The sequence below is a fragment of the Vulpes lagopus genome, chromosome 2 (assembly GCF_018345385.1).
Source record: "Vulpes lagopus strain Blue_001 chromosome 2, ASM1834538v1, whole genome shotgun sequence".
Lineage (NCBI taxonomy): Eukaryota > Metazoa > Chordata > Mammalia > Carnivora > Canidae > Vulpes > Vulpes lagopus.
In genome coordinates this window covers 144,505,408-144,528,174 of record NC_054825.1, presented here as the reverse complement: position 1 = coordinate 144,528,174, position 22,767 = coordinate 144,505,408, and the positions used below count along the sequence as shown (strand labels likewise).

Genomic DNA, 22,767 nt, shown 5'->3' with positions numbered 1-22,767 from the left:
TTGATTTGTTTCCTTTGCTTCAGGAGACATATCTAGAAAATGGTTGCTGTGGCCAGTGTCAGAGACACTACTGCCTAAGAGTGCAGAATTCTCTTTTTCAGAAAGGGCCCTGGCTGTGGGTGGTGGGCAAGCTATTCAACCTCTCCTAGTCTCAGTTTCTTCATCTGTGAAATGGGGATGATAACATCTACCTCTTGGGGTTATTGCAAGAATGGAATGAAATCGTCCATATAATGCCTGACACGTTCCCATAAATGTTAGCTGCTGTTACTGTTGTTGATCTTAAGTAATTAATTATAAATGAGAGAAAATCCTATTCGCAGCCCTTTGTTCATGTTATATGGACCATATTTGGTTCATTCCCTGTTCCCACTGAAAAGCAAAAGCCAGAAGGAAAGCTGGTTACTGATATCACTTTTTAGCAAGAACATTTTATAGTATGAGTAACATATGTGCTTAAGCCTCTTTGCCCCTCAACCTGAATGAATGAAATTCACCATGCAGCACCTCACTAAGTCACAGACAGTGCCTTCCCCAGCCATGTCCAGCCAGAGCAGGCCTTCAGAGAGAGTTCTCAGGATCCAGCCCTCCCACCTTACATTCCAGCCTGCTTTTGCTTCTTATCTGTTTCTTGGCTCTGAATTCTGCACTCTCCTCCCACATCTGCTCCTTTGGGATAGCATTCATCTCCCCTCTCTGATCATCTCTTTTAGTGGCACCTCTGGCTTCCACCATCCCTTTGGTCTCAGCCCCAAACTGTGGGTCCCAGCTGAAGCCCACAGAGCTCCACCCCTGTTGTAATTGATGGTGGAAAGACTTTGGCTTTACTCAGGCTTGTGTTGCTTTGTCTTCTATTGCTCCCTGTTTTTAGCTCTGGTATGATTCATGCAGGGGCATGTACCAAGCAAAATAGCAAGTGTGGCTGAGGCTGTGTCTGTCAATATCAGACATCCAGATGTTTCCAAAACTCAGAAGTTTTGATCATGAAGCTAAATTCCTGTTCCTGAGTGAATTGTTAGCTTTTCATCCTGATGTGGTATCCTGCAGGTGTGGCCTGTAACTCGTGCAAGTCAAGAATAGGACCCCTCAGTGCACAGGCATTAAAATTGTCTCTGTTGAAACCTACCATTTTCTAAGTAAGCAGACAAAGACATCTTTCCAGGCTAGCATCCGACCTAGATCATATGACATTTTCATCAAGGCTACAAGTAGTTTTAGTAATAGGGGAAGATGGTGTAGGATTGATCTCTTTTGTGCCAGCAAAGCATGCTTTCCTCGTTGGCTTCCTAGGTCTTCCTTCTACCTACTGCTCCCTGACTCATATAGCTGCATAGACATTGCATAATCTACAAAGGAGTTACCCAGAGCTGGGATGGAAGCCCAGCTACCATTGACACTTGTGTATACTGAGTAAGTTAGTTAGCTTCTCTAGCTCCTGACAGCAGAAGTGAAAAAACCTAGAACCTGTTTCTTAGGAGGGCCAAAGGAGTTAATATACGTAACATACTAGCAGAAGTACAGTTACGTGCATGGGATGTGTGTGAAAAGAGCTATAGAAGTGGTATGTAACCTGTGTCTGGATAGATCTACATAAATCTCTCTCCCCTCATGGCCTCCTCATTTTGGTGAGTCATGATATAAATAACTTTCCCTGATCACAGGAATCAACTAGAATTTCATGTTTATCCCAGTAGTAATTCTGGAGTAAACTGTCCATTTAAAAAATATTCATGAAGCACCTGGGTGGCTCAGTCATTGAAGCACCCGACTCTTGATTTCAACTCAGGTCATGATCTCAGGGTCATGAGATTCATCCCCAGGTCCAGCTCCATGCTGAGGGTGGAGCCTATAAGAGATTCTTTCTCTCCCACTACCCCTCCCCACTGCTCTCTCTCTCTCTCTCTAAAAAATGAAAAACACTCCTAAAAGTAGCCTTCTTGTACAAACACTATGGGGTTATTGGTTTGTGTTGAGTGTGTGCACGTGCACACATGCACATGTGCATGTACATCTCTCCTAATTCGCCAGTTCTTTCCACTGTCACAGTTTGTCTTCTGTGAGCCTCTGTTAGAAGTGGTCCTGGTGGCTGTCCAGTTGGACCGGCTGGTGGAGCTGCTCCAGCTCACTGATTTCAGAATTTCCGTTGGCCTCTCACAGCCACCATCCTTCAAATATGTCCTTAGCTAGTTTAGCACTAGATGGGCAGTTTGCTCTAGAAAATACATCTGAATGCTCTTTTTTTCTTTCAAGAGAAAGTTTTACTAAGGTGCTCTTTTTTTTCCCCCTGCAGAAACATATCCCTCTGGTGTTTGACAGTTGGGAACTTCATGCTTCATCTGCCAATGAGTAATCTATCTGGGAGTAAACAAAGCCCTTTGGAAGGGGGTTAACTCTTTGAGGGTACCACTCTATTACTTAGGCATAATTTGAGAATTCTAAAAATATATTCTTTTTCTTTTCATCCAGAGAGGATCTGAACTTGCTTCAAAAGTGCATGCCATCTAAATTAAATAAATCACAAAGATGTCAGATACAGTTAAAAATTTGAAACATGAGAAAAGAGTAGCACATGGCTCTATATGGTTACTATTGTCAGTCAGTTTGTCTCCCGGCTTCCCAGTAACCAAAGCAAAGAGGGAAACTCTCTCAGTTTTTAGAGATGCACTTTGGTAATATTATACCTATGCTAACATTTTCTCAAGCCAAAAGGGAATTCTCTGTGACCCTTCCCGAAGGAAAGCCATGACAGCTCTCAAAGTGCTAATCTGATGTGAATTGATTGACAACTCAAAACCTTTGGGACAGTTTGTCAGCTGACCTGGGCTGAGAAAAACAATGTGAAAAAAAAAAACAACAACAATGTGGCACTTGTCACATACACGTAGACAGAATAAAGCTATAATATTTAATCTCCTATGCCTACACATGAGCAGCACAGCACTAGAGGGGGTAAGGTGAGCATGCCCCGGCTCTTCCGTGTAGCAGAATTATGCTATGTAGTGTCACTGATAACAATACTAAATTACTGGATGTGTGTGATGTTAGATCATTCAACTGAAGGGGAAGTTTCATGTATCTTTCGAGAGCCTGCCAGAGTTCTCGCTATCCTGTGAAGTTCTGGGGCATTTCAGGACTCCCAGCAGAACACACAGCAAATTAGACAGGGCCTTCTATGTGCTTTACATTTGTAGGTCTCAGTCAGAGTGTTGTAGTGAGTTACTCTCATCTCTGCCCCTCAGCTGGACTGTGAGATCCCCAGGGAGGGTGTCACATCCATCCCTGGATACTGGTGCCCAGCACACCACCTCTATGGCTGATGTTGGCCACGAGGGGAACGAATGTTGTGTGCCAGCCAGAGTTCTAAGTGGTTTATGTGGCTTTCCTTTAACAGCTCTGAGAGGCAGTTGCCATTATTCTCCCATTTCACAGATGAAGAAATGATGACCTAAAGAATGACTGGCTGTTTCCTGGAAGTAAACAGTGGAAGAGAGAACTGAAGCCCATGCTCTCAACCAGGACACTAGAATGAAGACCAAGTCTCAGTGTTCCGATGAGGTGAGCCAGCCAGCCAGTCTTGGGCATGGGAGATGCTGAACTTGTTAGTGGATTATGTCGCAGGAAAAGAGGGTTTAGTGGGTAGGGGTCGTGTCGCAGGAAAAGAGGGTTTAGTCACAGGATAAACAAAAGATGTAGTGTTTATCAGAACCTTCATCTGAATTCCCTCTCATGATCACAGTCCCAGGAAACAGCCTCTGAGCATTACCTCCAGAAGTCCTGGGACATCCCTAGGGGCAAGTACTTTATAAATCCTCATTTCTTAAGTCAAAATTCGGTAATACAGCTAAACAGTTTTGTGGATGGTAACTGTATTAACTAATTGAAAGCTACCAATTAGAAAAGGAGAGACAATAATCTTTGTTTCTCATTTTCCCTGTATTGTTTATTCTCTCACAACACAAAGCACAATTTACAAGTTTGCGTTATTTCACTCTGAACTCAGGAGATTCTTAAATGACCTGACATCTCTGTGGTTTTCAGTGGGGTGGCGGGGTGGGGGATGAGGTGGGGTGGGGAGTGGTGGTGGAAAATGAAGCAGTTACAGTAATCTAGTGTTGGTACTTACTCCAATATATTGATAAATAAAGCCCTGTTCTGAAAGAGAATTATGCCCTTTTGATATGCTTGGTGCATTTCTCTTCCAAGGGCATCCCAAATAGGTTGACTGCAAATATTTCCACTAATGAGATGGCCTTGAAATACCACTGCTGTGATTACAGGCATAAATAGTGGATTTCATTAGGTTGCTTGAGTCCCACTTTTGATAGCGTAGTAAATCTCAAAACAACCATGGGCAGTAGATAGATGAAGAGCTTTTTTAGGTATAATTAACTTATTTGAATGCACTTACTAGCTACCTTAGCATAGTAATTCTAACTCAATCTCCGGCTACTTAACTACATCGAACAGTTCAACACTATTACAGGGATGCTTAATGAGCCCAAAGGATTTATAACTTAGAACAAAACACTTTAACTTAGTAAACTTCTTAATAAGTGATCTGCCTTTTTGATTTTGTATACTTTCTTTAGACTTCCTTCTTACACTCCACTTTTACGGTCTCCTCTCTTACCTCCTCAGATGATATTTTATTTTATGGATACACAGTATACACGGCAGTTCACTCACGGTGACATGTGCAGTAAGTAACAGAGAATTATGACAAAATTATGTAAGCAAGAAAGAGGACAAACTGGTGTGTTTGAGAAGGTGTAAGCATTGGAGCCAGAAAACTTGCCATTTACTCACCTAGCCTGGGGCTGTTTGGTCAACTTTTAAAAGAACCGGTTTCCTCAGCAGAAAATGAAGATAATACTTAACTTACAAAACAAAACTGGCTTGTTGTGAAGATAAAGAGAGAGAATGTTTTCAACTAACATTTGTGGAGCACCTGTGATGTCCTGGTGCCTCTATATACTTGATGTCATTAGTCCTCAGATGGGTGCACTAACTCTCCAACTTCCTGACTATATTGGTCTGCTGTAATAAATTCCTATAAAAGAATGAGTTAAAACAACAGGAATTTATTCTTGCACTCTTGATGGAGACCAGAAGTCCAAAATCAAGGTTAATAGAGTTGATTCATTCTTGAGGCTCTGAAAGAAAACCCATTCTGTGTCCATGCCTGTCTCCTAGTGCCTGGTGGCCGGTCACATTTCTTGGCACTCCTTTATAGACACATCACTCCAATCTCTGCCTCCATCTTCCTGTGGGCTTCCCCTCTGGGTGTGTCTGTCTTCTCCTTTTCTTTCATAAGGATACTCATCATTGAATTTAGGGCCTACCATTACCTATACGATGATCTCATCTCAAGAGCCTTAATTTAATTACATCTGCAAAGACCTTATTTCCAAGTAAGCTCACATCCATGAGTACTGAGGCTTAAGAATTAGGCATATGTTTTGGGGGGCCAGCATGCAACCCACCATAGTGACCAAGAAAGGAACCAAATCCATGTACTTTCTGATTCGAGGACTGATGCACTATGGACCCTCCCATGTTCTCTCCCTCTGTGAAACTTCTTTGCCAGGGCTAAGGATCACATCATGGTTTCTTCTTCTTTTGGAATTTTGGGGTTCCCTGTGATTCTAATTTATATAAGAAAGTCGTCTGGGCACCTAAAAGAAATCCTTAAATTCTACTAAATTTTTCATTTGCTTATAAATAAGGGCATCCCTCTGCCTAAATAATCTTTAAATAATGAGTTGAGTTACACACTTAATGTTGCTAAACCATCCAAGCTTGTAGCAAAAATCAGAAGATAGTTAAAATTCATTGAATGCTTATTATGTGTTGGGACTGCTCTGTATGCTTCAGATGCATCATCTTGTTTCATCCTAGGAGACAGTAACTGTTACTTTCCCTCATTTACAGAAGAAATTGAGGTTCAGGGACATTAAGGAACTTGTCTCAAGTTACAGAGCTGCTGGGTGGCAGAGCTAAGATTTGAACCCAGGCCGTCAGACACTGAACCCCATGCTCTTGACACTGTAGTAGAGGAGTTTTACCACTGCAGCTCCTGGAACAGAGTTCACACCTCGACCATCAGGCAGGGCCAGAAGCACTTGGGCTTAATGAACAAGGACTTGTTAATCACACAAATTACCCATGCGTTTCTAATGGAGTCAGACTGGGCATTCAGATGTCTCTTTGTTTTCCCTCATTTCATTTTTGGAGTGACATTGTTGAAAGGTATTTGGAACTGTTGAATGAAAACTACTTGGAACTTTAGCTGAGTTTTTAGGAAAAAGAGATCAGAATATTTCCTTTATGTCATTACTGTTCCAAATCCTTTGGTCTAGAGTCTCCTTATGCATTCACTACTCAGAATAGTTGTTTTTAATTTGTCAGCACATTATAATATAATTTTGCTCAAGAAAAATAGCATTCCCCGCCGCCCCCCCACCACCACAAAGGCTGAGTTTGTTTTGGTTTGTCATCAACATAAACAGGGTAATATAATAAAAAGCCACCTAACTACTAGAGAGAGGGGATGTAGTAAGTTAGATGTAGTCAGCACTATAATTCTTTCTCTCTGACAAATATTTTCAAATTATCTTTAGCTGCCATAGGCAAGATAAATCTGTAATATGACTCCAAAGTCTAAGTGAAAGCTTATTGCTTTAGAGCATATTCATTTATTTTTAATGTTCATGTTTGTTTTTAAAGAATGTCTTTGTAAAAATATTTTAACTACTTAAAACATGAACTACACCGTCTCCCATTCCATGATCTTAAGTGAAATGCTGACCTTAACTAGAACTGCTCACTGTCTTTTCTTGCCTACAACACAATCATTAATTACACAATCATTAATGATGGTGTATTTTTAGCTTACATGGAAAAGGTCATCTTCTTTTGTATATTGTCCTCTTAATTAGCTTTGGATCCTTGAAAAAGTATTTAAGCCTAAAAGTCCTTCTGATAAATTTATTATTTTCCTTTTATTGTAAGGTATCTAAAGAGTCCAGATAGCTTGCTTCAACTCCAGAGCAATCTTTATAAATCATGCACATGAGAGGTTCTCAAGGAGCATATATTTGGATTCAGCATTGCAACTTAATTGCACAAGGATGAGCAAGATCAGGAAACAAAACAAGAGCTCTAGCAAGACAGGAAAAGACTGGCCCTCTTGCCCCTTTGCTCAACTACTTCCTCTCCTCAGCATTTGATACAGCAAGTCACCAGGACAACAAGAGGCAAGGGACAATGTGAAATTGGATTGCAACTGGCAACCAATGTGTTTTGACTTCTTAAAGCCATAACAAAGAAAACTCCAGTTATACATAAAGTTTCTATTTTATTTGGAGCACTTTATGTTCCCCAAACGAACACTTGATGATTCTTGCTCAATATACTGTTTTATAGAATTTCTATAAATTTGAAAGGAACAAAATGGCTTCCCTGGGTATCTGCATGCCATGGATTTACTTGACAACAGTGAATTCAGAGAATTTCCCAACCCCTCTGTGGAGAAGCTCTGATTATCCTCCCAGAGTCAGGGAAGCTGTAGAGTAGAGAGCTTAAGTGATTTGCTCAAGGCCAATCGGAGATCAGGGAATATTTGGCTCCAGCTTCCTGGGCTAATTATTATTTGGTTGCTCTCTCCTTGATTTATGCATTTGTTAATAATTGGTTTTTCTTTAAAGCTTGAGAAAAGTCGGCAAACCATTTGCAAAAGAAAACTAGCTTTTGTTATTTTTGCGGTTAATACATGCACATTCTGCTATTCTCGATTTTAAATCTTTTTTCTCATTGCTCAAGGACTTTTAGAGTTGCAGACTTCCATCCAAACGGGGACACTTGATGAGAGATGAGGGTTAAGTGGACCAGTTTTTCAATATATATGGGGCACTGACCACTGACTGCAAGAGTATCATTGTATTACCTTGCTTCTTAGGCAATGAAGTCTGAACACTCAGTTCTCACACATAATATTGGTATAGCCTACCTGTTGCTGAATGAGAGGTCTCACACCAAAGACACAAGAGAAGTCATTCTTTATTTCCATGGTAGCATGTAGCAGAATTTCATTTCTTTTTGAAGCTAGTTTATTCTATAGAATATTCTATTTTGTATAGAATAAAATAAATATTCTATAAAATATTCCATTTTGTGTACATAACACATTTTATTTCTTCATTTATCTATTGGTGGACATTTGGGCTGTTTCTACTTTTTGGCTTTGGTGAATAATGTTTCTGGAAACACTGATGTGCAAGTATCTCCTTGAGTCCCTCCTTTCAACTCTTTTGCATGTATAGTTTGAAGTAGAGTTGCTGAAACATATGGTAATTCTGTTTCCATTTAGAAGAACTGCCATACTGTTTCTCATAGTAGCTATACTTTTTTTTTTTTATTCCCACCAACAATGCACAAGTGTTAGTTTTTCCATATCTTTGCCAATACTTTAAAAAATTTTTTTCATAGTAGCCATTCTAATAGGCGTGAGTGGTTAATCAATTATATTTTAAACAGTATTAGCTATGGTGGACATGTGTTACATTTGCAGTGACTTCTATTCTGAAAAAGCTTTTCTGAATATAGAGAATTTCCATGTTATATGTTCTTCCTCTCCATTACAGAACTCAGAACTCAAATTCCCACCTTCTTTTCACCAAGAATAAAATCATGTGACCCAGACTCAACTAATCAGATGCATCTATGCAAGATTTTAATTCCTGCAAGACCAACAACAGTGATAAGCTCTCTTCAGTGCTTTGGTTCTATTGGCTTGGGTGTTGGCTGTGGAATCTGGCTTTGGGGAGGCATTAACAATTGCAATAGGTCTAATGCAGTCAAGTTCCCAATGTGTAGGCCGAAGATGGCATTTCCTCAGCAAGTCGTTTCTGTGGTATGATTGTGCGTGTTGTTCCTGGAAGCTCATCCCCAAGCCTATTTCTACAACCAAAAAGTCCCATCCAATTCAATTGCATATCCAGTTGAATTCTTGTGTTCATGCCCCATGCCACCAGTGAAGCTTCTGCCTGGGGGTTTTGGAGTGGGGAAACGGCATAGTCTACACATTCACTCTTTCTTCTCTCTTTTTCCTCTAGTTTTAGTTCTTGCATAGCAGGGGTAGGGAAGATGGATGAAGAAAAGAAGGAATGTTTACCTAACTGGTACCACTGTAGTCTCCTCTCAGATAGCATTCCCCTTTCTGTGGCACATGTCTAAATACTAGCTGTCTGGTGATGTACTTTTCTATATGTGCAAGTTACCAGAATAGAATCTACATAAGATGTCACTAAAGAATAGCCAAGGGAGGTTCAGTAAAAGAATGGTTGAAGGCAGCAAGTGGACAAACATTGAACACATTCACATTCATATCTCTCTGAACTGAGGTTGTCTACCATGCTGGTTACTAAAGGTATAGCTGTTCAAGGGCCCTGTTTTTATATGGGAGTCTAGACCCATCTCCTGACCTGGGATATCCATTCAGACTTGGCCTTTACATCTGCCCCCTGCTTTGGTCCACAGTGAAACACCCCAAAGCCTCCTGCTGCTACAGTCCTTGATTGATTGGTTACCCTCTTGGGTGGGGTATTAGCAAGTCAGCTCAAGCCTGGCTACATGTGGACTCATAGGCAACTTACACAGCTTTGCCCCACCAAGTAGTGAGAGTACAGATCTGCATTCTCTCTGCCCTGTCATCTCTTTCCATTTATTTTCCCCCTGCACATATAGGAATAGGGCACAGATCAGCAAGCCCACTGTATAAACAAAAGCAAACTAAGGAATAAACTGTTGATAAGATGCTCTGAATCTTTGAGAATAATGTTTGGATCCCATTTCACATTAGTGAGATTTGGAAAAACAGCCACATCCCTTTTCTCTCCCAAGGAAAGAAGAGGGAAAAGTCACAATACTCATCCTTCCCCAGCAACACCCAAATTATAGGAAGGATTGTCTCCCTAACCTGGAGACTGGACATGGAAGGGAGTATGGGGCAGAGGTTGAGGTGATAATAGGGGTTACAGAGCTCATTCAGCTGCTTCTTAATAATTCCTGGAAGAATTCCCTGGGCCCAACTGGTTTTATTTTTCTGGAAAATCTAGGGCATATTTATCTCATCTTTTATCTCCGGGCAATAGCTCATGTTCTACTCGGCAATCATTCTCTAGATATTTTTCCTGGGCAAAACCCATAGTCTCCTTTCAGAAAGTTACATATTTGCATTTCAGCCAAAGACTCTTCTATGTCTCCAGTGGTTTATCTTTATGGATATAATTTTTGTGTTCAGGGATATTAACTAGCCCCACAGACAATCATAGTACTGTACATTGATTCCTAAAGGATCCCAGAAGAAGCCATCAAATCTTCACTGGGATTGTTAGAAATCCCAGAGACACTACAGGACACCAAAGACAAGGAGTAAAACCTAAAAGTAGCCAGAGAATAGAGATGACCTACGAAGGAGCAACTATAGTGTCAGTAAAATTCTCAACATCAATAGAGGCCAGAGGATAATGAAATAATTCCTTCCACATTGGAAGATAGGAATTGTTTTCCTTTTCCACCATATACTTGTTTATTTCCCAGATACTCATCCTTTTAATACAGTAATAGTATATTTTTGTTTAGATCAATCTTCAGTGTTTGCATTATTATGGGTTTTGAATGTATGTGACTTGAAACACTCTGAAAGTATTTAATGAGTTTCTGTTCTCTCCATAGTTTTGATAGTTCAGTGATACACCTTGGTGTGCATCCATTTTTATGTGCATATAATGAGCCTTTCAAGCTAGAAACTCATGTATTTGAGTCTAGGAAATTTCCATTAATTATTTCTTTGATTTTTTTTCTCATTCATTTTCTCTATTCTTTTAAAACTCCCATTACTCATGTTTTCTTATTTTCCTCTTCTTTTCTTTTAAGTAATCTCTATGCCCAATGTGGGGTTCAAACTCACAATGCCAAGATCAAGAGACACATGTTCTACCAACCGAGCCAGCCAGGTCCCTCTGAAACTCCCATTATTCAGATGTTGGCCTTCCTAGACTATTTGGTACAATGTTTTATGATAAAATTTAAGCTTTCATGTTTTCCATTCAAAATATTTATATATAAATATAAATTTAGGGACTCCTGGGTGGCTCAGTTGGTTATGTGTCGAACTCTTGATTTCAGCTCAGGTCGTGATCTTAGGTTTGAGATCAAGCCCCCCATCAGGCTTCATGCTGAACATAAAGCCTGCTTAAAATTTTCTCTTTCTCCTCTCTCTGCCTCTCACTTCTTGCAATCTCTCTCTCTTAAAAAAAAGGAGTATAAATTTATATGATATTTTGTGATATTTTATATGTTTTTCTCCTATTTTCTTTGCTTTATGCTCTACTTTTTGGGAGATTGCTTCACTTGAACCTGTAACATTTCCTATTGAGTGCTTCAGTTTTGCTCTCATGTTTTTAATTTGTAAAGGATCTTTTATGTTGTCTGAATGTTCTGTTTTAAACAGTATTCTTAACTTGTTTCTGGGATTCAGAACCATGGCTTATCTCTCTGAGGATTTTAAAAATTGTTTTATTTTGAAGCTTTCTTTTCGTTTTTGTAGTTTATTTTTCCTCCAAGTTGTTTTCTTTGTTAGTGCCTTATTTGTTTGATCTTTATCTTGTATATTAAAGACATTCTTCAGTCCTCTGCTGATTTTTAGGTGTCTGCTCATGTTTAACTGAGCAGACACATCAGTAAGAGGCCAATTGGAAGACCTGAATGAGTTTCATTGAAGGGTGATGTGGCTGGCCTGTCTGTTGGGGGAAACCTTAATATCACTATGTTTACATTTTTCCTCTATATCTGGTCAGATTCCTTGGAAATGACCCTTCCATTATCATTCTACCTAGAGAGAAAAAGTTTGGTCATAACCATTCTGGAAGCCAAGTTGGTAAACAGAGCTTAAAAGTAGGGTCTCCGTGTTCAGTATTTACACATTCATTTATTTACCCTGGTTTCAGTGTGGTACATTCACTCTTAACCCAGTCTGTGCTCTTTGAGTCCAGCCTACCTCCTTTCTGTCCTTTCTAGAGAATAAATATCCATCTTTTGCTAGGGTGGTATGATGGTTGGTTTAATGTGTCAACTTGATTGTGCTAAGAGATGCTCACATAGCATGTTCAACTCACTCAGAACTGTAATCCAGAAGCCTACATCCAACTTAACTAATTTTTTGATCGATGCTTTCAAAAACTGGGAGAATTGACCTCTTCTAGATCTTAGCTGACAAAAAGATATATTTCAAAAAGAAGGAAATTGAACGTTGAAGGACAAAAGTGGAATGCAAGAATTAATAGGACTCAGGAACCTGCTGGGTACCCAGTCAGATGCCACCAGCAGGGATGCTATTCCCTTCTGGAGGGATGTGGCGATGTCTTTGACCCAGTATAGAAACCTAGCAGAGACACAGAAGGCAGCCCCCACCGTAAGACATTTCCACACCTAGAGTGGAAGAAGTCATTTCATTCCTATTCCCTGATTTTGGAAAGAAGCCTAGAAGTAAGAGAACCAGTTTCTCATGGAACATCCCCATCCCACCAAATAAGAGAAAATTTCTAAGTCCAATGAGTTGGATATTCAGAAGTCTAATTTGAGCCTGCTTCCCCATATGAGTGAATAAACAAAGCTTCCCTATAACAAAATAAATATAGAATAAATGTGTATATGAAGTTGTAAAATGTGTAATGAGAAAAGCAACCTTTTCAGTTTGGGAGGGGTTTTGGGGCTTCCAGCAGTTTGGAAACAAGATGTCTCATTTAAAAGTTTCTCTCTGGGTTTTGGTGTTGTTTTTTTTCCAGAAGACATTTTTATTGGACACAGACAAACCTGCCCTTCGGGCTATAACCAGGGACCAAGATAATTTCCTTTAGCCTTTAAAGACATAATCCTGTAAGAAGTCTCTTCATATCTTCTACTCCATCTTGTTTGCTCCACCTCAAGTATCCTCAAATGAAGGTTCTATTTTAATCCTGAGACTATTTTCTACATTACTATTTTTAATGTCTTTGTTGTTGGTACTTACAATGGCATCCACTCAATAGTTTAGATTTTTCTTCTACTCTGATAAGACATTAAAGCTACAATTTGCTGATTGTCCAATTAATATTTCTAGTTTCTGCCTCCCACCCTGCAAAGGCAGGACAGTGTATGAAAGGCTATTTTGATGCATAGACTCCATAATCAGTCTCAACTACAAGCCTGACCTGAGAAAAACTTGAGTTGATAGAAAATGAATATTAAAGAAGAATATAAGGCGCAGAGGTACTGAACAATGCACACAGGTAGTGAGTGGCAGAGCTCCAGGTTAAACTCCAGCAGAACGATCTGACTCCAGGGTCCATGGTCTCAATGACAAAATTACACTCCCTGGGGGTGGCTGGGTGGCTCAGTGGTTGAGCATCTGCCTTCAGCTCAGGGCATGATCCTGAGGTCCTGGGATTGAGTCCCGCATCGGGCTCCCCTTGGGGAGCCTACTTCTCTCTCTGCCTATGTCTCTGCCTATCTCTCTGTCTCTCATGAATAAATAAATAAATAAATAAATAAATAAATAAATAAATAATAAAATCTTTTAAAAAATTACAGTCCCTGTTCTGATATAACATTTTCTTATTCTTTTCAAACAGCTTAAAAAATTAACAGTAATAGTACTTACTTTTTTTGATGATGAAAATATTAAGCCAGAACATTCTTTTTTTTTTTTTTAAGATTTTATTTATTTATTCATGAGAGACAGAGAGAGGCAGAGACACAGGCAGAGGGAGAAGCAGGCACCATGCAGGAGCCTGATGTGGGACTAGATCCCAGGACCCCAGGATCACGCTCTGGGCTGAAGGCAAATGCTAAACTGCTGAGCCACCCAGGGATCCCCAAGCCAGAACATTCTTAACCATGGCTTAGTAGAATCACCTTGGAGAGCTTTAAGGAAGTACCAGAGATTTGGTCCTATCCCAGAAATGATGATTTGATCGGTCTGCTGGGATCCAACCTTTGTATTAAAAAGAGCAAATTCCCCAGGTGTTGGTAATGTACAGCAGGAATCATATTGGCTGGATTGGTTCATGGAGGCATCTTGCAATGCCTCAGGGTAGAGTTTCTTCATTATCACCAGTCACCCAGGCCTCTGGCACTTTGAAAATCTGAAGGAATTGGTGTCATTTACCATCTTTAAATAGCCAGAATTTCAGGCTTTCAGATTAGTGGTGATGGTGTAGCTTGATGTCTCATCAGTAATGGCTCTTTGCACACCACGTACATGTATAAGCATGCACACCCCCCCACACACACACACCTCATTCGCCTGTTCAGAGCTGATATTTGTCATCTGTCCCCCTCCCAGATGGTGTCCATTCTGCCTCTGAGTAGTTGTATCACTGTCTCTGTTCCATTTAGATCAAATCACAGAGTGTAGATCCTCAATCTAACACATTAATAATAACACATTAATAATTAATAATATGCTGCTCAATCTAACACATTAATAAGGTCAGAGACTGTAAATCAGAAGCTAAGCCGGGGTTTCATGGCTCTTTTTGGGGAATGTTTCAGGCTGCAAAATTCTTTATTCTTCCTTTTTTCCAGGCCTTGCTAAGGAAACAGAACTTGAAGAGGGAGAAGCATACTATTTGGGTTTAGCCTAGGTAGTACAAACGGCTTCCTGGCCCTGCTTCGTGCCCCCTACCCCTGGAGCTGCCATTAACTGTAATTATGTTGAATTCCAATGTCCCTTCAGCTCACTCTTAGCCCCAGCAGGTGACACAGAGCCTTAACTCCCAGGATTGGAGGGGATGTCCTGGGGAGAACATGCGTGTGCATAAGCGAGCCTACACACCCACCCACCCTGCTGCACAGCCACATGCTGCCAATTCTCCCTGCAGTTAACTTTGAAATGCCCGCAAAGTCTGCAGCAAGGTAAGACAAGATACTGCTCACCTGCTCTTCTTAATACTGCCCCAGTGGTTATGGAGATGTTTGCAGCCCCATGTGAGATTTACGGGAATAGACTTTTCTGGGTTCCCCGAAGCCCAGCCTTTCTCCTGGACCCAGACAGGAATCCACAGGGCTGGGCTGGGACAGGCTCAGATGGCAGAATGTGGGTGGTTTCATGATCTCTGTCTTCCTCCAACCCCCAAGACCTGGTGCCTTCATCCAGTGGCAGAGTCCTCTCCCTGCGGCCCCCTTGCCTTTCTTGCAGTGGGTCCTGAGAGCCTCCCTCACCTTCCCTCTCCTCGCAGAGTGTATTGGGTATGCTGCTCTGCCCAGAAAGCCCACACTTCTGCTCAGGCTACTGCTCCTCTTCGCATTGGCTCTGGGCTCTCCAAGCACATCTGTGCAGTTCATCTGTTTCCATAAATACCCTCCTGGGTGACCTAGAGCTTAGATTCAGTTATTTCCCTTCTAATGGTAGGGCTGCAGCTGAGGCAGGCCTCTGGACAGTGTATACCAGTGAGGATGTGCCATCCCGTAGCCTGTCCTTCAGAACATGTATTGAGTGCCTACAATTAGCCAGGCACACAGATGACAGGGGAGCAGAAATGAGAGTGAAGCAGACTGCTCAGCCCTTGAAGTATCAGCTTCCCTTGCAGATAACAGAGACATAAACAAAGTTATCATAATACAGCCTCGCAATATACGCTGTACTTTAGGAGGACAGGTAACCCTGAGAGGAAGAGAGGACCCTTGACTGAGTCTTTAGAAATGAATGAGATGGGTAGTGTAAATGGACTGTTTCTTTCCTTGTGTAGCAAGGGCCCGACCTAGGCTTTGATGGCTGAGGGCATCCATTTCAAAGGCTGGAATCACTATCTTGAATAGCTCTCTTGAACAAACACTTTGCCGGCCACATCATCTCGATTAAAGAGCCAGGCCACCTTTCCTCACAGAGTCCCCTTTGTCTTAAAGATCTCGGTTGATTTCAATGAGTGGCCACTTGGGCCACTTGTCTTTTCTCCTCCCTTGCTTTAAATTCCTGCTCTTACATTTTGAATTCATCAATAGTGAGCCCACAAAACCCTAGGTCCTCACCTCAACCTTGATAGCAGCAGAACCCAGGCCCAAGGGCACTGTGTCTCTCTACCTACAAACCTTGCAGGGGCCCCAAGTGTGCTGTGTAGTTTCCAGGTCTTGTAAGTAATAAACCTTTATTTTTCCCCCTAAAGTTTGCTGATCATTCTTGTTGAAAGGCCTTCTGCGGTCATCATAAGAACTATGAGGGTCAGTCCAGTTGTAACGACGATTTGGAAAGAAGAGAGGTCTGTGGGATATTCACTGGGGCCGTGGTAATTGTGTCCAGGCATTTCTAGCTGGTAGTGTCATTCTCCTAGGTTCGACCCACACAAAACACAGCACATTTGCTTCCTAGGCCTGCATGCAAAGTATGATATACTGGGTCACTTAAACAATAGACATTTTAGTGCTGGAGGCCAGAAATCTGAAAATGTCAGTGGTGGGGGGGTTCCCTCTGAAAGCTGGGAGGGAGAACCAGTTCCCCAGCCTCTCCAGCTTCTGCTGGTTTGCAGGTGATCTTGCATAGCCCTGGGACCTCCATTGCCATGACCTCCATTGCCGTGATCTCCACCTGGTCTTCAAGGGTGCTCTCCTTGTGAGCATTTATGTCTAAATTTCACCCTTTTATAAGGACACCAGTCATATTGGGCTAGGGGCCCACATTGCTCCAGAGTGACCCCATTTTAACCAATTGTAATGGCAATGACCTTATTTCCAAATAAAGTCACTTTCTGGGGTGCTAGTGGATAAGACTTCAATATGTGACTTTTGGAGGGTTAAGGGAGCAGAATTCAATTCATTACAAGGAACTGACCCATCAGAATGCCTTCCTCCCCTTACCAATGGGAGAAGGGGAAAAAGGCATTCTGATTCTGAACAAAAAGAAGGGGGCATGTAAGAACACATGAGGAGTGGCCCAGAGGACACAGTCAGGAACCTGCATGTGGCTGGTGGGGAATAGGTGGTAGGGGTGTGATGAGCTTGGGAAAGAAAGGTAGGCTCCACTATGATCACAAAGGGCTTTTTCTGCAGAACTCTGGTTATAGATACTTCACTGGGACAGAGAGAAATTCACCCTCTTGGCCTTGGGCCAGCCTAGGGGTATGGCCCTACGTGTGGGGTCTGAGAACAGGACATGGCGTAGTGGTTGCCCAAACCTTGACAAGTCAAGAGAGCTTTGGTGGTAGCTAGAGCAGGGTTCACAGCCCTGCCCCGTAGGTCACTTAAACTCTTTAGGTCTAGTTTCTTCCCCTAAATTGACCATGAAACCACCTGGCATATCACAAACACTAAATAAAAAGTGGTAGTGTTTTCACTGTGATGACTCAGCCCTGCAAACTTTGACTTAAAAAAATTTAAAAGATTGCCATCAAACCATAGTGAAGGATATCTGACTCCAAACTATGGTTCAGAGTAAACTGATGGAACAAAGATTAATGTTCCCTGTGATCTATTCCCTTTTAAATGCCCACTGTAAAGGAAATATCTACTTTACCAGTTCATTTGAGTGTGGCAATTTGAATAGCAGGGCATAGATTTTGTAACAGCAGGAGATCTGTTAAGAACTGGTTAACCTTGGGCCTTGGTCCCTCATGGTGGATGAGTCAGACTTGCAGCAGGCACGTGACTGTCCCCAAGGGGTAAGAGGCAGCTGGTGCTGGTCAGGAACCAAGGGACACTGCCAGCCAGCCTTGGGGCAGAGCCCCCAGACACCTCCTGCAGGAATGCAATGAAGGTCACTGACAGGATAAGCCATAGAGCCTGGAATTGTTTTACCAGCTCATTTTCAACCTGATAGCATGCAATGAGTGGGGGCACATCGAAGTCTATGTGTGGAGAGACAAAGAGAGCATGAAAGCAAGAGAGAAAATGCTGAGTAAGAGGCAGAGGGGAGCCCCAGAGGGCATCACAGAGATCCAGAGAGAGACACACAGACAGACAGACAGGGACAAAGAAAGATGCAAATAAGCAGAAAGAGACAAAACTCCAGAGCAGAGACAATGTCTTGGTGTAGATCAGAGGGGACCCAGGAAGCAAGAAAGGGAGAAAGAAAAAAAATATATATATATACATACATATATATTTATATATATAATTTTAAAACATATAGTATGTAATAGAAAGCAAATTATAATTACTATGAAGGATATTATGAATAGCCTTATTATTTGCACAAGACCTAAAGCATACAAAGTCCTATCTGTGGACCCAAATCCTGGCCAGTGAGGAAGTGAGCTTATGACTTCCCATCTTGTCCCTACCACTTAGAGACATGTGACCTTGGAGAAAGGTCAGTTAGACTCTTTTTTTTTCTCTATTTTCTCTAGACTGGGACTGGTTACCTGTGTCTGGCCACCCCTTCTGGAAGGGTGGTGGTGAGCATCCCATTCTCTGTCTCCGTGGTTCTATCTTGGTGCTATAAATGGCAGTTCAAGAATTGAATATAGGTTTTAGTCTACGCCCACAGAGATTTAAATATGTTCTGTTTTAATTCATTGCCAGTATTGGAAAATACAGGCTATTACATCTGTATCTGGACATTGGGCTTCTTTTGAAAAACCTGGGCAAAATAGGCATGGCTAGAGCCCTGTGCCACCATCAGTGATGACCTGCGGTTGGGCATGCTCACACCACAATCCCTCCGTAAGTCCCCCTACTTCCGGCTCAGTTCATTCATGTCTGTTACTTCTCTAGCCCCTGGAATTTCTGTTTGCTGTCTTTGCTCTACTTCACCAGCATATTTTATTGAAATGGTCTTTTTGTGGGTCAGTCTGCTGTCTGTGAAGTCAAGATTGTGTCTTGTTCAGCCCTGGGTCTCCAGTCCTGAGCACTGTGCCTGGCACATAGTAGGTGCTCAGGAGGTGTTTGTGGAAGTGACCATTACATGGCACCACATGTGAACTCCAAGAAGGGAGAGAGGCAAAGGGAAGGGAAGGTGCGTGGCAAAGAGCCTCCCCATCTGGCTCTGCATCAGTGGTGCACACAGGGGTGCATCATAAGCACTCATTTCTTTCTTTCCTCCCGCAGATGAGCCTCTTCCCTCCTGATGCCTCAGTGGCTGGGCAGAGGGTGATATGGGCTCCTGCCCAAGAGTTTCACCCTCTTCTGTTGTGCCCAGAAAACTGGCCATAAGACCACGCTAGGTCTTCAGCCCAAGAGTGACATAGCAAAAAGCCAATCCCTGGTTGTGGCCCCCCTGGGGGGAGCAGGGAGCAAAGCAGCCAAGGGCACAAGCATATGCCAGCTTCTGTGAGAGGGCTCGTGTGTGCTCCAGAGATAGCAGGCCCCTTTCCCTGCATGTGGTGTCGGCGTGTCAGCAACCCTTGTCTGGGGAGACAGGCCTCTGTAAAGAGGAAATTTCTTAGGGGTGGTGTAGCTTGACCTGTGACACAGAACAAGTTACTTGACCCTTCTGGGCCTGTTTTCCCGCCTGTGAGATGGAGATAACAAGTCTCCATCTCACAGGGATGCAGCAGGATTGAAGGAGATGACGCATGGAAAGTGCCTGGCCCATGTTTGCTGGATGCTTAACACTTCTGTGTTAGTGTCCTGCAGCTGCCAGGACAAACCAGGGGACTTAAAACAATGGAAAGTTCTTCTCCCATCAATCTGGAGGCCAGAAGTCTGAAATCAAGGAGTCTGAGGGGCCAGGGCCACGCTCCTCTGGGGGCTGTGGGACAGGACCTCCTCATCTGGCCTTCTAGGGGCTCCAGGCATCTCTTCCTCCTTACCTGTGTCTGTTACTGGCCTCTGTCTCATGGAAGGGCATTTGGCCTTGATGTGGGGCCCATTTCAATCCCTGATTTAACTACATCTGCATGGCGCCTTTTCTAAACAAGGTCATATTCATAGCCTATCTTTTTTGGGGGGCTACCATTCAACCCACCACAATACCTCATGTCTATTAGGTGCTTTCTCTAAATCAGAACTTTACCTGTGTCATTTAATCATTCCGTTACACTAAATCTTAGAGGAGAGAGTCCTGGGTAGTCCTCCCCTGGGGAGGTGGTTTTCCAGGGGTTGAGGAAGTGCACGGCCACAGGGCTCCAAGGTCAGTGACTGGAGGAAGTGGGTTGATGTGCATAAGTTCTAGATGTTCTGGATTTCCTCCTTGGCTCTCTCCATGTGCAATATTCCCTCCCTTCTCTGCAAAATGTCTGTGGTGGACACCAGTGTGCTGCCCAGATCCTCCTTCTGGGAAGGACTCTGTCATCTCAGCTGGTGGGATTGTTGTCACCAGACAGCCTTCAGCCATCAGCCCCCTTGGGTCGGCCTCTTGTTGGGGATCACCCATCGTTGTGTGGACCACATCCGCTGTGGCATGGAAGGAGCAATACAAGGAACCTGGCCATATCTGCCTCATATGGGATAAACTGCATGGGCCATTTTAACTCCAGAGTAGCCAGTGGGGTCAGGAGATGCTTTGTAGGGCTTGCATTGCAATGTCACCTCTCCCTCAGCCCGGGTCTGTCTCCTTCTCCTCCCTTCCACACGTGCAGAGCCCAAGCACCTCACCTCCAAATCAGAGTCTGCTTCCCAGAGATGCCATCCTACACCAGTGTCCAAGGATCATCTGTTCTTCAGATCATGCAATTATATGTGAAATCGAAATTTTACTCCCACTAACTCTGTGCTTATGTGTAAGGATTCAGTTGCCCATAGGTGGCAATAAATGATGTTGCCTGAAAGTTTTAACTCGTCTTTAAAATTTTTTTAATATCTCTTTATGGCTCAGAAGTTTTTCATTTTCTTAAGACTTGGAACATGCAAATGAATCTAAGGCAATCCTGAAACTGAAATATTCTGCAGGTACCTGGAGAAGGGAGCCCCAGTTTGAGAGTTGCTGGAAGCTTGCTTGGCTGGAAATAGTGATTTGAAGTTTCAAGTGGATTCATATCTGTCTTTGAATTTTTAATTGAGTAATTGGATGAAATTCATCAGATATTTAGTTCCATCTATGAACAAGAAATAAAAAAAAGAATATAAAACAAAGGAGACAGATTACCAGTTGAGAGAATAGGCTTTTAGAAGAAAGCAGATCTAGTTTTAAGTCTTCTCTCTGACTCTTGCTATTCACTGGACTCTGCACCTCAGTCTCCCCATATATTAAGTGGGAAAATTATGATATTGACCTCATAGAGTCCTTGCGAAAATTAAGATTTTCGATATAAAATATTTATGATATTAAGCACGATAAACGTTCTTCATTATCAGATACCACCTGAAGCAAAGCATATAAACACACACATGACTAAACAAATTTTAGGTCCTTTGGGTTATTGCTTACAGAAAACTCATGAGAATTTGTCCAAGCTTATTTTAAAAGGATCCGGGGGCTTTTTTCTTATTAGAAAGAAGGCTAGTAGATTTCTAATACTGAAGGTGACAAGGGAATAATGACATGAAGGTAGTGTGGGTGGGTGGGTGGGAGTCATGTGGATCTCCAAGGAAGAGGATTTCAAGCTGAGGGAATGGCCAGTGCAAAGTTCTGGAAAGACAGGTACCTTGTATCTGAGGACCAGCCAAGAGGTCGATGTGGCTGGAGAGGTGTAAGCAGGGCAAATGAGGTCAGAGATGTAAGGGGGGGTGGGGCAGGTCTTGTAGGATCTGGTTGGTCCTTTGTGAAGGACTTCTTTGTGAAGACAAAAAAGTTTCTTTGTTTTAGAGAGAGAGTGTGTGTGCATGCACATGAGCAGGGGGTAGGGGCAGAGGGAGAGAGAGAATCTTAAGCAGGTCCATGCTCATCGTGGAGCTTAACACAAGGCTCCATCTCATGACCCTGAGATCAGGACCTGAGCCAAAATCAAGAGTCAGATGCTTAACCCACTGAGCCACCCAGGAGCCCCCAAAGACTGGGTTTTGATTTGCTGGTTTGAGAGTCTGTTGCAAATCTGAAGCTAAGCAATGACCTGCCACATGGCCTGACTTCTGTCCTAAACGGATGCCCTGATGGCTGCGTTAGGAATGGAGTGGAGGTGGGCAAAGCAGGAGAGGCGGGGACACTGCCCTTCGGAGGTCCTGTAGTCTCCCCCTGCCAACAATGGCGATTTAGATCAGGGCAGCCACTGGGGGCACAGAGCATGCTCAGCATCTGCTGTGTTTTGACCGGAATGGACAGAATTGGGTACTGTCTTGAGAGAAAGAGAAGAGTCGGGGATACCTCGATGTGATGTATTTTTTCCTGAGCAAGTTGGGGAGAAAGGTTCCTTTAACTGAGATAAAAATGCAGGAGGAGGCAGGCTTGGGAGGGACTCCCAGGTTCATGTTGTGACCTGTGAAATGTGAGGTGGCAGTGAGGGAGAAGAGCCTGGAGTCAGTAAGCAGTCTGGGCTAGAAATGTAAATTTGGGAGTCATCAGGCTATCTAGTTGGTAGGTAGTTCCAAACTAGGAAGCTGGATGAAATTACTGAGGGAGGGAGGAGATAAAAGGCCAGAGCTTGGAAGCACTCCAGTGTTTAGGGGGTAGACAAAAAGAGACAGCAGAGGATATGGAGAAGGAGCTGCCAGTGAAGGGCCAGGAAAGCCAGGAGAGGCCAGAAACCAGGTGAAGGTACATGAACAGGGCTTTGACGGTTGAACAGGAGTTTGTTAGGCCAGGGCTCCTCCAAGTGTGGTCCCAGACTAGCAGCATCAGCAACAGCATCCAGAAACCTGATAAGAATGTGCATAACCTTTGGGCCCCAACCCAGATCTACCAGAGCAGAAACTCTGATGGCA

General features: G+C 42.8%; 1 long non-coding RNA gene across 1 annotated transcript in view; it reads right to left on the bottom strand.

The window, feature by feature from the left end:
• LOC121485082 overlaps nt 1–22,767 on the bottom strand; it is a 30,749-nt gene that overhangs the window by 5,673 nt on the left and 2,309 nt on the right. The gene's annotated exons all lie outside the window — the stretch shown is intronic.